The sequence below is a fragment of the Notechis scutatus genome, chromosome Z (genome assembly GCF_049901735.1).
Source record: "Notechis scutatus isolate UNSWTSFEM ecotype Mainland chromosome Z, rNotScu1.2, whole genome shotgun sequence".
NCBI lineage: Eukaryota > Metazoa > Chordata > Lepidosauria > Squamata > Elapidae > Notechis > Notechis scutatus.
In genome coordinates this window covers 124,950,608-124,967,725 of record NC_142025.1, presented here as the reverse complement: position 1 = coordinate 124,967,725, position 17,118 = coordinate 124,950,608, and the positions used below count along the sequence as shown (strand labels likewise).

General features: G+C 46.1%; 1 protein-coding gene across 3 annotated transcripts in view; it reads right to left on the bottom strand.

The window, feature by feature from the left end:
* Positions 1–17,118, bottom strand: part of LOC113425321 (perforin-1-like) — a 47,943-nt gene that overhangs the window by 15,841 nt on the left and 14,984 nt on the right. Inside the window, exon 1 of one of the 3 annotated variants that reach the window (XM_087947960.1) lies at positions 16,451–16,654. The exons of 1 other annotated variant lie outside the window; for it this stretch is intronic. The gene's annotated coding sequence lies outside the window, so the exon portion shown is untranslated. Of the gene's footprint in view, positions 1–16,433; positions 16,655–17,118 lie in introns of those variants that run through there. One more of the 3 variants, XM_087947961.1, reaches the window with a different exon arrangement.

Below are 17,118 nucleotides of genomic sequence, written 5' to 3'. Positions count from 1 at the left end.
TATGGATTAAAAATTGGAAGGCGGACTACAGAAGAGATTTACAGCTATGATTTTTTTCTGGCATTTCATTTGTTTATTATAAATGATTAAGTGAATTATATGGTGTGTAAAAATGACTGATGTAAAATGGAAGAGAGTACAAAAATATGAATGGAGGACATTTTGATTCCCACCACGGACGAATGGTTGCAGAAGCTGATGGAGTTGGCAAGAAATGGCATAACTAATTAGTTTAAGATAAGAATATCAGTACCTTTGTTTCAACATGGAGACAGCTTCTGAATTTTGTGCTTGAGGTGGAATAGAATGAAACTTTGATTTTGGATTTTACCAATTAGATTGATAGATCCTTATAGAAATGTCTAGTTTATATTACTATGAAAAAACAAAAAGTGTTAATGCTTTATTTTACTGCAGAGGAGTGAATCAGAAGTCAATGTTTCTTCTTTAATTTTTTCTAACCCTTCCTCACTTTTCTTTCCCCCCACTGCTTTCCTATATATTTTGTATCTTGTCTTATAACTTAATAAAGTGTTAAAACAGTAAAAAAAGACAGTACAAATACCTGGAATACATTGGAATACACATATGAAAATGTTTATAAAGTACAATCCATTGTATGCATACTGCTAAAGTGTCTTCTGATTTAAAGCATTATATAATGCGGAAATAATAAAGCTATACGCAAAGAGAAACCTATATTTTGCATAGGATAGAAATCTACATAAGAAACTGTATTCTAGAACTGATTTCCAAACTGAGTCTGTATCAGAATTACTTTTACAAGAGAAGATTATTTTAAGTAAGGAAGCAGATTCTCACAAGTTAGACATTTATTTACATAATGAGATCAATTTTCCAACTGTGAAGCAGTGAATATCTTCACAGCAATTAAGATATCCAAAGGTGATTCAGTGTAGTTTATGGGAATACATAGTTTAGTAAAACTTAAGAATATTGCAAAACAATGTTCCCTGGAAAAGGAATTCAACTTTTAGAATTTATCCCATTCTCATGTAAACTATTTTCTAAAATTGTTAAGCCTTACCACATTCTCACTAAATATGAAAAAAATATTTGATCAGAACATTAAATTTACCATCATTTTTAGAAAAATTTCTATCCATTCGAGTAAGGAGAACTGGAGTAAAATACGAGGGATACAGAAAACTTTATTTCATATACATTAAAAAAAAAACCACTGGTTCTACACTTAATCAACTTACAACTGGTTGTTTAGCAATCAAAGTTATGACAGATCTCCCAAAAAGTACAGGCAGTCCTTGACTTACAGCAGTTCGTTTGGTGACCATTCAATGTTACAACGGCACTGAAAAAAGTGACATGACCATTTTTCATCGTTACGACCTTTGCAGCATTCCCCAGGATCACGTGATCAAAATTTTCTTTCAGTACTGAAATTTCCTTTCCCCCCCGCTTTAATTTCCAATTCTGATAGTACTCACTAAACAAAGTAAGGCAGAATGGCACATTTCTCATCTTCTAAACTTCTGAACTTCTTTGTTTGAGGCTGATTCAGTCAACATGGGGCATACAAGTATATTGTAGAAAGATATATTTACCAGGAGTATTGCCTAATACTTAACTGGAACTGCCCAAAGTTGGTTGGAAGATGGGCAGCTATATAAATGTTTTAAATAAATAAACAAATCAATAAATAATCCTCCTCAGCTCACCTTTTATTTCCTGAATGTTCACTGCATTTAAAAAAAAAAAAGAATTCTAGTAGAATCCGTAGCTATAATTCTACAATAGTTAATTATTTTATTTTATTTATATCAGCTCTACCAAACAATTCTCCATCAGGTTTATCAGATATAGAATAAGGGAGAAAAGGAGGAGAGACTGGAAAAGGCAATCAAAATAACAACAGCAATTCTTCTGGTTTTATGGCTCTTATAGTAACTAGTCATGATGATCTCATCTGCCTTCAAAGTCCTGGGAAACTGTATCACCTCTAATGCAGGGGTTTATTTATTTATTAGATTTGTATTGCCACCTATTTGCCATGGTGATTAAGGCAGCTTACAACATATAAAATCACAATTTCAAACAATAAAACTCATAAAATCAAATAAATTAATATAGTAAAATGACCCCCCCACCTCCCCTGCCCCAGCGATAGCAGATCACACGAGCCATTTAATGGGCTCCAGTCCGCTCTGGATTCCCCAGGCCCACTGGCAGAACCAAGTCTTCAATGCCTTCTGGGAGAGAATCAGAGTGGGGTCCAGTCTAATCTCTGGGGGAATGATATTCCAGAGGGAAGGAGCCACCACAGAGAAGGCCTTTCTTTTGTGTCCCACGAGGTGTATCTCCCTCAAGGATTGGACCCGCAACATTTCCTGCCTCCCTGTTCTGATGGGTCGGGTAAGTGTGACCAGCAAGAGATGGACCCTGTTAGCCTGGTCACAAGCTATGAAGGGCTTTAAAGGTGACAACCAGCACCTTGAATTGCACCCAGAAGCAAATCAGCAGCCAATGCAACTCCTGCAGGAGAGGTGATACATGTGCACACCGTCGTCTGCACAAAACCATGCAGGCCGCTGCAGTTTGCACCAACTGGAACCTCCGGATGCTCTTCAAGGGCATCCCCCACGTAGAGTGCATTACAATAGTCAATATGGGAAGTGACTAAGGCATGAGTGACTGTGAGTAGGGATTATTGGTCCAGGAACGGAAGTAACTAGTGCACAACCAGCAGTTGCACGAAGGCCCTCTTGGCTGTAACCATCACCTGCTCTTCGAACAGGAGTCGTGAGTCCAAGAAAACCCCCAGATGTTTGAGGTAGTGCCACCCCATCCAGGACCGAAGATGCCAATTCTCCCTTAGCCAACGAATCCCAAACCCAGAGCCTTTTGGTCTTGCCAGGGTTTAGTTTCAACCTGTTGCTCCCCATCCAACCCCTAACAGCCTCCAGGCACTGAGAGAAGGAGGACACAGCAACACTTAATTCACCATGGGCTGAGACGTACAGCTGAGTATCATCAGCATATTGGTGTATAGGAAGTTAGCACCCACCCATCTCCTAGAAAAATGAAATATCCTGGGAAATACTAAAAAGGCAGAATATTTCCTATAAAAAGAGTAGAAACTCAAGAGTAGAAACTCACCTCAGAAGCAGAAACTCACCCCCACCTTTGTTAATGGGTGGACCATTAAGGCCTGGGCCAGAATACTTTACATAACAAAGATCTCCAGGTAAAGCTATAGCAATTGCCAAAAGCCCTTTTCAGTGCATCATCATCCAGCAAGGCTCAACCAAGCCTGGAACTCAGGACAGCCTACAGAGTTGCCCCTGCATGGCCCCATGGGAGTCTGAAACCAATCAGAATACAAGCTCCAATTCAAATCCCAAAAAAATCCCAGTATATCAGCCCTTTTTCTTGATCTCTTCCTTCACCTTGAAGCATGTGATCATCCTTCCTTTTCACTTTGGAGCTTCAAGCCATGTGGTCCTCCTGTCCACCATTAAACCTTCTAAACAGCCTCCGTGTTTCCAGTGTCTTTTTCCCTACTTGGAACTGAACCCAGAAGGATTTTTCTTCCAACCAGTGATACCTCAGTCCATGGTGGTGGGTGATTTCTATTGTTTGCCATTACAGAGTAGCTACTTCCAGAGACCTAAGACTGCTGTGAAACTCAAAGACAGAACAGATAAAGAGGTTATATTTTCTCTCGATAATACTCAACTTTTTGAATCTGGTCATGAACACATATTCAAGTGGTGATCAAACATGACCCCTGACCCAGAAATTCCTGAAGACGAAACATTAGAAGATGAAGAAATTGCCAAAGTTATTGAACAAATTATGGTAGTGACCAGAGGTTCTACTGTATGCCTAAATCATTCAGCAGCTGCAAAACAAAAACAATGCAGTTCTGTGCAGCATGATCAGAGGGATAGAATCAAGACCACTTTATAATGCCTTGGTAAGGCCACACTTGGAATACTGCATCCAGTTTTGGTCACCATAATACAAAAAAGATGTTGAGTTCCTAGAAAGAGTGCACAGAAGACAAAGATGATGAGGGGGCTGGAGGATAAAACATACGAAGAATGGTTGCAGGAATTGGGTATGTCTAATCTGATGAAAAAGACTAGAGGTGACATGATAGCTGTGCTGTCCCAGCCAGTCTATGGGAATTGGATAGTTACTTAGGAATTGTGAGCTGTCCCCTTAAGGGAATGCATCATGGTAAATGTAGTTAAAGGTATCCCTGGGAAATGTAGTTCATGTCACGTGGCCACATCTGTAATCCTGATTGGTCACTAAATTGACCCTCGAAGGGTTGGGGTAGGTTTTTCTCATTCTTGCCTGAACTCACGAACTCATGGCAGTTTCTTTCTATTGCTACGAGATGGGTTAGGAGATAACCATCTTTTACTACAAGGCAGATATACAAAGGATTGGTCATTAAAGAAGAACTTCATCACAAATGTGAGTTATGAGGATACCTGATGAACCAATAAATGTTCTTTGTTATGGATGTCTTGTTGAGTTATCTATCTGCATCTGTAAAGTTTATAAATCCACCTCTGTGCAGAGACAGAAAAGTAAAAGATGCAGTCCTGAAACCCATCTGTATAAAGATTGTTAATTTGGATTTGTGATAAAGCAAAGTAATATTGAAGCCAGGAGTGAATATGCAATGTTAATGTAAACCTACATGTATCATCCTCTCTCTCTCTCTCTCTCTCTCTCTCTCTCTCAGCATCAGAATTTTTTACATGCTGGTTGTATGGTGGGAGGAGTTGGAATTCCCCCACATGCTACAAACAAAGAGAACCAGTAACCCCCCCACCCCCTCTTCTTTGCTCAATTTGTCGTCCTACTATCTCAAAGACTCCATTTGCATAACAAGGAGAGTCAAATTTTCCCAGCTCTCAAAGGAAAACCAAACCTCTGTCTTTAAACCTTCTACAAATGCAGCAAGAGACTTTCAAATATCCTATTCTCTGGCTTCATCTGTGTCTTCCCATTTTTTGCCAAAGTAACCTTACAGCCTGTTTGGAATTGAAGGAAGGGGCCAGGTATTCCCCATCTATGTCTCTCTCCAGTTACAAACCCTTCCCAAATGCAACGGAAAGTTTGAGAAATCTTGCATGTATTGCTAAAAGGAAATGCTTTGCATTTCTTATGCTCTTGGCTGCTTCGAAGAGGCAATAAAGGAGGCCTCTCCAGCTATTTTACAACCACTCTGGCCGATTTATTGGGGGTCATAAATCATTAGTGAAGGACCGTCTTCAAAGCAACGGAGCTCATTCCTCCCCCAAGTCGCAAGGCTGATTCAAGCAAGCTATTTGAACAAAATAATTCAAGGAGCAATTTCTTTTGTTTAAAAGCCTAATGTTTCTTCATCTTCTCCTCTCTTTACTAAAAAATTAAAAGCAAAACATGGCCACAGTGCATGCAACTTACTGAAGTATTTTTCCTAATGAATTTTTCCCTTCCAGCGAAATCGGGTGACACTCAACTATTAGTTTACAGCACCATCTAAAGTAGGCAATAAATTCCTTTGGGCAATCAGCAAACTTCATAGCCATGAGGCTCACCCCACTAAAGAGAGAAATCAAACTCAAATAAAGCAGCCTACATCTCCATCTGGTGGTCAAGAAGAAATTTACAGTGAAGTTAAAGAATTCTTACCATTTTTTTTTTCATTTTTCAACAGTGGGCAAGGAAGCTCTCCCCCTCTTTTTCCAATACGTGTTTGCATTGATAATCCATTGTGGATAATTTAATCAATTTAATTCAAATGTCCCAAGAGTAACTGCAACCTAACATGGGCGTAGCAACAGCGTCTTCCTGACCCTCTGCTGCCACCTTGTGTTGCAAGCTCACAACGCACCCTAGAAGCAGCCAATTGTGTGCTGTGCTAGCATCGCCCAGACTCTGCAGTGCCACCTATGTGCTCAAGTATTAAATCCAGCAGTAATTCTACTTTCTGCTGCCTGCTTGCAGTGCCCCCTAGTACAAAAAAGGGTATTGCACAGAAAAACCACTAAACTTTTCCAAATTTCTCCCTTTGCCAATATGAAGCATGGCAACTTCCTCAGCCATGATAGATGTCTCTGATGTACCACAAGACCTGAATCCTCCACCCACCCTTGTCGCACATGTGGAACCTGGTTCCCAATAACCGCCTTTAGATATCCAACCCTCTGGAGAAGCCACGATACCTCAGAAGGCCTACGACCTCAGACGGCATAGGAAGCTTACCTCACCCATAGTGACATGCTTCAGAGAGGATTGGGAAAGGCAATATCTCCATCATGCAGACGCATGGACGGAGCTGTTCAAGATCTGTGACACCCCCAAAAGCCAGTTGCTCCTCAAGAGCCTCTTCCAGATGCAGAAAGAGTTAGAGGAGCACCTTGTACAGTGGAGAGACAGTGAAAATAAGCTTAAATACATACAGTCGAAGCTGGAAAACTTCCTGGAAGTTCCAGGAACACATTCATTCCTTCAAGGAGGTGAACAAAGACTGCAAAGACACCGTTTGGGAAGGCTGAAACTCCCTCCAGGCCACGATCTTCAATGTGCTTCAAAAGGAACAAGGGATGAGGGAGAAGTCCACATCCAACATAGGTCTTCAATCACAAGCAGCTTCTTTCTACCATTCTAAGAAAGCCTCCTCCCTCCATCCCAAATCGGCTAGATTGCAGGCAGGTTCCAGTGTCTCATGCCAATTCTCTGCTGCCAGCTCTCACCATCCTTCCAGAGCATCCTCCCGTCATAGCAGCGCATCTAAGGCCTCCAAAGCAGCAAGTTATGCCGAATGGGCTGCAGAAGCTGGAGTAGAAGCTGCAGTAGCAGATGCAGAGCTACGTGCCACAGAAGAAGTAACACAGCAGAAGGTGGCAATACCAGCTCAACATGCTGAAATAGCGGCTCAACAGGCTGAAATAGCGGCTCAACAAGCCAAAGCCCAGGCCAGTCAACAAGCTGAGATAGCCAAAGCCCAGGTCAGTCAACAGGCTGAAATAGCCAAAGCCCAGGCCAGACAACAGGCGGAAATGGCCAAAGCACAGGCCAAATTGAAATTGGCCAAACGGCAAAGAGACGCCACAACAAAGACGACATGTGCTGCAGCATGGCGGAAGATGGCCGACAACACGTCCCTCCAATTCAACCTTGAAGACTTGGGAGAAGAGAGCCCAGATACGTGGATCAAGGCCTATGTGGGTGAGCAGCTCTCGCTACAAAATGAGCAGATGGAACCACCTCAGTTGCCTAACAGTCTCCCACAACCAGGGAAGCAGAGGGATGAATCTCAACCACAGACTCTACACATCAGTTACGCAACTGATGTTGTACAACCTAAAGTACGAGATTCACTTCACTTCCCACAACAGCAAACCTTCCCCAACTGATGTTGTACGTAGTAAGGTCCGAGATTCTCTTCCCAGCACCAGCAACCCTACTGCAACATCTCACGCCCTGCTGGCCGAGCAACGTAGCCCACCAGTGCCTACAACGACTTCTCGACATGCCATCAATGACAACTACCACACTCAATCAACAGGCAGCAGCATTCCTGCCACAACCTCATTACCAATCCGGCTCCCAGGCACCACAACGTAACCGCTTCCAGTCTACACAGCAGCATGACGCTCAACCATCGTCCCCAGTATGGGAGAACGACATCCTCTGTAAGTACTGGGAGGAAGACTACAACCCGTTGTTGACTTACAACCTGAACCCACTCTACGAAAATCCAGCGGGAGAACCCTCTACATCAATACTTCCCCCAACTCAGCAAATGCTGAAGATTACTGGAGAAACTTGGCTGTACAGAATGGAAAGCTAAATTTGCATGCCAACGGAGTTCGCAGATTCTCTGACAAGCCAGGTGGCGAGTATCTAGTATGGAAGAAACTTTTCCTGCACCCTGTTCAGGTGGCAGACCTGAACCCTGATGAAATAATCGGACACTTGATAGCATGGCTAGGGCCACATTCTGCCAAAATATCGAGGGCACTTTTGGCATCCCACTTAGATGACCCAGCCGCTGCCCTATGGTTATCATGGAAAAGACTTGACGAACTATATGGCGCTTCCGAGGACATAGAAGCAACGCTCTTGGATAGCCTCAACAGTTTTCCTAAAATTCCTATCGACAAGCCTCGCCAAATCATAGACCTTGCTAACATACTTGTCTAGCTGAGAATGGCACAATGGGATCCCAACTTACCGGCACTCACCTGTCTCAATCATGTCGACACACAGAACAAAATTGTTCAAAAACTTCTGCAGGTGCTAATTGAAAAGTGGCTCCAGTTGACTGACACCTTCATGGACAAGGGTCGCCGCTGCTTTGTACCTTTCACACTTCTTGAAGAATTCGTGTCCCACCAGGCGACAGTGTGCAATACACACTGGGCTCGTGGACTCAGAGCTGTTAGTCCTCCTAATGACAGAAGATACAACAGCAACCATATATCGCCCTCAGGCCCTATGCACACTACCAGGGAAAGACCCTTATGGTTGTCCATAAAACCGAGATTGACTCCTCATCCAAACACAATTGGAGAGAGAACTCATCAGATACAACCAATTTAGATCTTCGAATACAAGGAGAATACAGTTTTGTCCTATGCACAAAACTCATCACTCACTGAACAGCTGCACTGGGTTTGCAACAAAATCACTGACCCAACAAAAAAAGTTGCTAAGGGAGTACCAATACTGCTATAGGTGTTGCCAATCCAAACACCCGTCCAAGTACTGCACAGCCAAGGTCCAATGCGACTTATGCCATAGTGACCAGCACCCGACCGTGCTGCATCCAGACTCCGGGCCACCACCGCAGATATCTCATAACCCACTTTCGGACAAGGAGCCTCAATGTAACACAGAAGCATGCAGGGCTCCTCGGCAGTCTGACAAACCACAACCAAAACCAAGGATGAGTGTCAATTGCACAACACTGTGCGCCGACTCACTATGCCCTTGTTTGTGTCTTCCCATCCATTTAGCCAAAGTGTATCCTGAACGATGCCCTGAAGATGCCATGAAAATGTATGTGTGGATAGACACTCAAAGCACCTGCACCCTGGCTAGACCCGCATTCTTTGACCTCTTTGAGGTGCAACAAAAGAAACTTCCCTTCACTGTATCAACATGCCATGGACCAAGAAGCATGGCAGGGAGGAGAGCTACTGGACTCTGCATAGAGTCATTAGATGGAAGTTCCCGTTTCCCACTATCGCCTGTATTTGAATGCGATGGGATACCGAACTACCGCAGTTAGATCGCAACACCTGAGGTTATAAGTACCATGCCTCACCTACAGCACTTGGCTCATCACTTTCCCGCTCTAGATCTGGAGGCTGAGATCCTACTCTTTCTGGGAAATAATGCCCCACATGCCTTTTTCTTCTCTGAGTCAGTCGGCGGCCCTGTACATGGCCCAGTGGCCATCAAATCTTCACTCGCATGGGGGATCGTAGGAATTGTCAGTGACAATCAGATGCAGGCTCCAACTGAGGCAAATGCCTTAGCACCATCCATTCCAACAGCCTTCTGATGCTCTTTAGCACCATCGAAAACAAGAATGCCGTTCCAAACTAAAATGCCATTGGCGATCAGTACAATTTCGCTAGGACACCCTAAACGGCCTACAACCACCACCAGACGTCCACTAAGACGCTCTACATGGGCATATGCCTCCGCAACACCCTTTCCAACAGCTTCCTGATGCCCTTTGACACTATGGAAGCAAGAGTACCACTCCAATCCTAAAAGACCGCCAGAAGCAACCACCAAACTTTCACCTTTGCCACCAAGAGTATCTGTACACCCTAAAAGCCACCAGAGGTGACCAGCAGACTTGCACCAAAAGGCTGAACTTGAAGATTGAACCTCAAGCTTTGCATGCTTTGCTTTGTTTGATGCTTTATTAATGTTACTGTTTCTCTTAGTTATATAGCTGTTTATCTTAGTTATATAGTTATCTGCTATTCATAGTATTACTGTTTACTGTTTATCTTAGTTTATAGTTAATTTTTTTCTCTTCTCTTAGTAGTGGAATTTACAATTCCAGGCGGGGAGTGTGCTGTCCCAGCCAGTCTATGGGAATTGGATAGTTACTTAGGAATTGTGAGCTGTCCCCTTAAGGGAATGCATCATGGTAAATGTAGTTAAAGGTATCCTGGGAAATGTAGTTCATGTCATGTGGCCACATCTTTAATCCTGATTGGTCACTAAATTGACCCTCGAAGGATTGGGGGAGGTTTTCCTCATTCTTGCCTGAACTCACGAACTCATGGCAGCTTCTTTCTATCACTATGAGATGGGTTAGGAGATAACTATCTGTTACTACAAGGCAGATATACAAAGGATTGTGTTCTGTACAGTCATTAACATACTTGTAAACCCCGCACACCGATTGGTCAAGACGCACGGCAAGCCGATTGGTTGAGCGAGCCGCACTGATTGGCCCGCAGAGAATCCCCCGCGATTGGTGGAAACTAATCGCGGGAGATTCAAAGCGGTGCCTTTGGCCGCGGCCGCCGCGGCCAAGGGAATAAAAGCCGCGGTTTGGATTGCAAGAGCCGAGCCGATCTAGGGACCAATAAAAGAGCTGAACTGAGTCACTGGGTAGGTCTCTTCCTTTGCGTCGGACTTAACACTGGTGACGAAGGTGGGATCCCTGAGCTGATACCCGCCGAACACGTGGCCAGAGGAATGAGACCAACGAAATGGGCAACATCGCTCCGCCCGCACCTTTTAACCAAGCTACCGAGGACTGGGAATCATACACCGACCGATTCCTCATGTTCCTCGAGAGTAGCAACCTCAAGGACGCTAACGGGCAAAAGAAAAGGGCGGTTTTCCTGATGCACTGTGGGCCCGCAGTGTTTAAAATGGCAAAAGCCCTCGCAAAACCCCTAGATGTGAAGGAAATGGACTGGGCCGACCTCGAGCCATTGCTCCGGAACCACTATGCCCCCGACGTGCCCACCCTCATCAGGCGGCACGATTTTTACCGGCGGGACCAGAGATCCGGTGAGAGCATCAGTGATTTCGTGGCAGACCTACGGAACCTGGGAGGTCTGTGAGGATTCACGGACATGGACGAGGCATTACGGGACCGCGTCGTCCTTGGGCTCAGGGACCCGGTCCTACAAAGCCGACTGATGGCAAAGGGTGACATATCCCTCGCAGACGCCCTTGCTGAGGCCACCGCAGCCGAGGCGATCCGGAAATCGGCGGCCAGGATGCGGAGACCGGACACCGGGGACCGAGCCGCAGCCTCCGAAACGAGCCCAGCAGCTGAAGCGCGCCCAGAAGCAAGCCGCAGGGAAACCACCACCACCCACCACAGCGACCTCGACTCAAATTCCGACACCACGGACGAGGAGGAGGACATCCATTGACTCCAAACAGAACGAGACCGGCGCCAACAGCGGAGCCATAAGTCGGGCCCCAATGCGCCGGGTGCGGAGGAAACCACCCCCGGTCGGAATGCCGTTTTTTTGACGCGATCTGCTGCCAGTGCGATAAGAGGGGCCACATCGCCCGAGTCTGCCGACTCAAGAAAGCCTACAGCCCCCAGAGACGAGACAGCACACCCCCCAGACCAAAAGACTGCCAAACCGAGAGCCGCTGGACCCGGGACGGACGGGACCGACGGAACGGCGAGAACCGACAGAGGGAGGAAACCCACCAGACGGTCGTCATCGGCCATTCCTCAAGCACAGACGCCCGGAAGGTATACGTGGAAGTGGGCATCGAGGGCAAACCATGCAAGATGGAGGTGGACTCCGGGTCCTACCTCTCCATGGTTGCATGGCGGGAAATTAAGCGCCTGGTGCCAGAAATCCAAAAGAGAAAACTAGAGAGCCAGAAGTTAATCCTAAAGGACTACCAGGGGTACCGCATCCCGGTAGTCGGAACAGGACATTTCGAAATAAAATTTAAGGGGCGCACAGCAAGACTTCCCCTAACAGTCATGGACAGGGACCGACCCAGCCTTTTGGGACTACAATGGTTCGCGCCGCTCGGAATCGAGGTAACCGGAATCGACCACATCGCGGAGGCCGACTGGGAAGAACAACTCGCGAGAGACTTCCAGGAAGTGTTCGACGGCACCCTAGGCAAGTACCGAGGACCCCCTATTTCCTTCAGTCTAGACCCCAGCGTTCCCCCATACGCTTAAAGCCGCGGCGGGTACCTTTCGCACTCCGGCCTAAGATCGATGAGCAAATAGACAAACTCATCAAGCAAGGGGTGCTAGAACCAACCGATCATGCCCGGTGGGAGACCCCCATAGTCACCCCAGTCAAGCCGGATGGGTCGGTGAGAATCTGCGGGGACTATAAGGCCACCCTCAACTGCGCATTACAACAAAGCGCCTACCCCGTCCCAGTAGTGCAGCACCTCCTACACTCACTCACTGGGGGGGAGGCAAGGTTTTTGCGAAACTCGACCTGGCGCAAGCCTACCAACAATTACCGGTCGACGCAGAAACCGCCGAGGCGCAAACCATAGTAACCCACCGGGGGGCTTTCCATTGTAAGAGACTCCAGTTTGGAGTCAGCGTGGCCCCCGGAATTTTCCAGAGCCTCATGGAGAGACTCCTACAGGGAATCCAAGGGGTGGTGCCCTACTTCGATGATGTATTGGTGTCAGCAGCCAACAAAAAAGACTTGGAGGGTCATCTGAGGGAGGTCCTAACGAAATTCAAAAATGCGGGACTAAAAGTCAAAAAAGAAAAATGCCAATTGTATACCGAGAGGGTCGAATTCCTGGGGTACCTCCTAGACCGACACGGAATTCACCCAACCGAGAAAAAAATCAGAGCAATCAAGGAAGCCCCCAGACCGAAAAATAAAACGGAACTACAGGCATTTCTAGGACTGCTTAATTTCTATAATGTTTTCCTGCCCCAGAAGGCGACCGTGGCGGAGCCCTTGCATAGACTTTTGGACAAGGCAGCCCCGTGGACTTGGGGGAAACGCGAGGAAGCCGCCTTCAACAAAACCAAGGACCTGCTCACCTCGGATGCCGTCCTCATCCAATACAACGAGACCCTACCACTAGCAGTCACGTGCAACGCGTCACCTTTCGGCGTCGGTGCCGTCCTCAGCCACACTCTCCCCAACGGAAAGGAAGCACCCATCGCCTTCTTTTCAAGGACCCTCACCAAACCGGAACGGAATTACAGTCAACTGGATAAAGAGGCCCTGGCCATCGTCGCGGCCGTGAAAAGATTCCACGAGTACATCTACGGCCGGACCTTCACCATCGTCACTGACCACAAGCCACTGCTAGGGATCCTAGCAGGGAACAGGGCCACCCCGAACATTCTGTCCCCAAGAATGACAAGGTGGTCCGAGTTCCTTGCCGCCTACAGTTACTGACTCACACACCAACCCGGTAAGACAATCATCCACGCAGACGCACTGAGCCGCACGCCACTACCGGACCTGGACACCGACCCAGCACCCACGACGGCCACCCTTAGCATAGAGACTCTGCCGGATCTACCCATAACCGCGTCAGACATTGCCCGTGAAACAAATAAAGACAAACGTCTGGCGCGGGTATTGCATTGGGTAGAGAAGGGGTGGCCCGAAAAGGACAACGATGAAGCATTCAGGACATTCCGGAACCGGCAAACAGAACTGTCATTACATAAAGGATGTGTACTATGGGGGGACAGAGTGGTTATTCCGGAAAAATTACAGGGGAAGGTACTGGAGTTATTACATGAAGGGCACCCAGGCATCGTTAGGACAAAAGCCCTGGCCAGAAGTTACGCTTGGTGGCCAGGGATGGACAAACAAATCGAGGCTTGGGTGGCTGCATGCAACCGATGCCAGGAAACCAGGCCAAGCCCCCCCACCGCCCCAATCCTGGAATGGGAAACCCCCAGGGGACCCTGGTCCAGGATCCACATAGACTTCGCCGGACCCACAAAAGGACACACTTTCCTCATTACGGTAGATGCTTACTCCAACTGGTTGGAGGTAAGCAACATGAGAACTACCACCACGGAGGCCGTCACCAAAGAACTCAGCAAACTGTTCGCAACCCACGGCCTCCCAGACGTCATCGTATCCGATAACGGACCCCAATTTACCTCACTGGAATTTGAGAAATTCCTAGCGGAACGGGGAATACGGCACGCATTAACAGCGCCGGCACATCCGGCGGCGAACGGGAGGGCGGAACGAATGGTTCAATTTACGAAAAAAACAATCCAAAAAATAGAAAACGGGGAAATACAAGAAAAAATAAACAAAATGCTTCTTATACAACACATAACCCCAAACACAACAACCAACAAAAGCCCGGCAGAACTGTTAATGGGGAGAAAGTTAAGGTCCCCACTCGACAGACTGCACCCCACTTACAGCCCCGAAAAACCCACAAACTCCTCAAGCAAAAACCGAACATTCACACCAGGCGAGCCAGTATACGCAAAGAATCTCACCGGAGACCCCCTTTGGATACCAGCAACCATAACCCAAGCGACCGGTCCCCACTCATACCGGTTACGAACAACCGACGGACGAGCATGGAAACGACATATCGACCAATTAAGGTCAAGAACAACCACAGGAAACACAACCGACATGCAAACAGAAGCAAACCCCCCCAACACAAACCAAGAGGGGAGGGAAGACCCCAGGGACCAACCCCTACCAAAAATAAACCAAGCATACTCACCAACAAGCAGCCAGCTCGAAGCCTCACCAGGAAGAAGCAGCCAGGCCAGCTCAACCAGCCCAGAAAGACCAGGCAGGAGCAGCAACCGCAGCTCAACCAGCCCGGGTAGACCGGGAGGGAGCTGCGACAAAAGGCCCGGCTCACCATTCCAGACAGTTCCATCCACAGGGCAGAGAGCAACACAGAACCTGACCAAACCGGCCGGGAGCCAAGCACCAACTAACCTGCGCAGGTCAAGTAGACAAGTACGGAGCCCCGCCTACTTACGGGACTACGTTACGTAGGACCATACCAAGAGGGGAGGGGTGTTCTGTACAGTCATTAACATACTTGTAAACCCCGCACGCTGATTGGTCAAGACGCACGGCAAGCCGATTGGTCGAGCGAGCCGCACTGATTGGCCCGCAGAGAATCCCCGCGATTGGTGGAAACTAATCGCGGGAGATTCAAAGCGGTGCCATTGGCTGCGCCGCGGCCAAGGGAATAAAAGCCGCGGTTTGGATTGCAAGAGCCGAGCTGATCTAGGGACCAATAAAAGAGCTGAACTGAGTCACTGGCTAGGTCTCTTCCTTTGCGCCGGACTTAACAGATTGGTCATTAAAGAAGAACTTTGTCACAAATGTGAGTTATGAGGATATCTGATGAACCAATAAATGTTCTTTGTTATGGACGTCTTGTTGAGTTATCTATCTGCATCTGTACAGTTTATAAATCCACCTCTGTGCAGAGACAGAAAAATAGCAGTCTTCCAATATTTGAAGGGACATCCACAAAGTTAAGGAGGCTGACCTATTCTCCAAAACACTGAGGACAGGACAAGAAGTAATGGGTAGAAGATTATCAAAGAGACAACCAAGCTAGATCCAATCACTGTTGGGAGAAATTTCCTGACAGTGAGAAGAATTAATCAATGCTATAGTTTGTTTCCAGATGGTGTTTTTTTTCTCTCACTGGAAGTTTTTACAAAAATATTAGACTGCCATTTTTCTGGAATGACATAGGGTCTTCTGCTTCAGCAGGAAGTTGGATAGAAGACCTCCAAGATCCCTCCCAGCACTGTTATTCTGTAATATATAATATTCTGTAAAATTTAAGATGATTTTGCAACCTGGAGACAAAGAGGGGGGGAAATTGGCCATTACAACCTTTGACTGGCAAGGATTATTTCCTTATTTAAAACATTTATAAAGTAATCCTTGACTTCCTACTTACCACAAATGAATCCAAAATTTCAGTTGGTAAGCAAGACGATTGTTAAGTGAGTCATGCCCCATTTTATGACCTTTTTCACCATAGTTGTTAAGCAAATAACTTACAACTGTTAAATGAATCATGTGGTTGTTAAATGAATCTGGTTTCCCCCATTGACTTTGCTTCCTAGAACCTCCCTAAGGTTGCAAATGTCCATTGCAGAATCCTGGGATGCTGCAAACATCGTAAATTCCATGCCAATTGTCAAGCACCTGAAGTTTGATCTGTGGAGGTGCTGCATCAGTCATAAATGTGAAAATTGATCATAAGACACTTTTTCCAATGCCATTGTAACTTTGAACTCTATGAAATGACTGGTTCTAAGTTGAAGACTATCTTTATACCTACCCGTCTTATAACTAACTCTGGGCTGCTCCCAATCAAAAGTTAAAGCAGCATAAAAGTCATATTAAAACTATAAAACTAAACACATTAGAAACCTCAGAAAAGAACAAAAACCTGGCACCAAGTCAAACCTCTGATGTACACTCACCTATAGTATTTTTCTCTGTAATTTGAAGATGATGTTCCACTGAAATTTTACTGCTATGAGCCCAAAAGTAAATCAGGCAAGATCTTCAGTTGTGTTGGTGTAATTCATCCATCAGTGGATCCTTTCATCCAAGTAGATTTCATTCCCAGTTTAAGATGCACCCTAATTCGATCCAGACTGTTTTGATTAGTTTCAGATCTGTTTGGATATAAGGATACTGGGCAGCTTTATATTTTTAAGAGACCATAGATATTGCAGAAAACCATTGGCTAATCTACATTTGCTTTCTCCGGTCAACAGTTGACCAAAGAGGAGAGCTAGCCAGCTGTTACTACCCCCTTGGGTCCATGCCTAAACACACATACCTTCCTCCTGTTAGTACCATTTCTTTATGTTCTGTACTTGCCAGGATGACCCAAATCCTTTGCCTTCCAAACTACGATTCTGCCAGTTCTTCATTTGGGCCTTTGGAGAACACAACCTAGAGCAAGTACAGAACAAACAATCCCTTTAAGATCCAGGAGCAACTTGCTGAACTGCATATAAGAGTTGGTTTGTCCTCTGTAATCTAGGCCTCTGTAAATCTAGGCCTCTAGGTATCTCTCTACTCTGTAATGACTTGCTTCTGTGGATATTGCTTATATGTCCCTGAATTTGTATGCTGATTT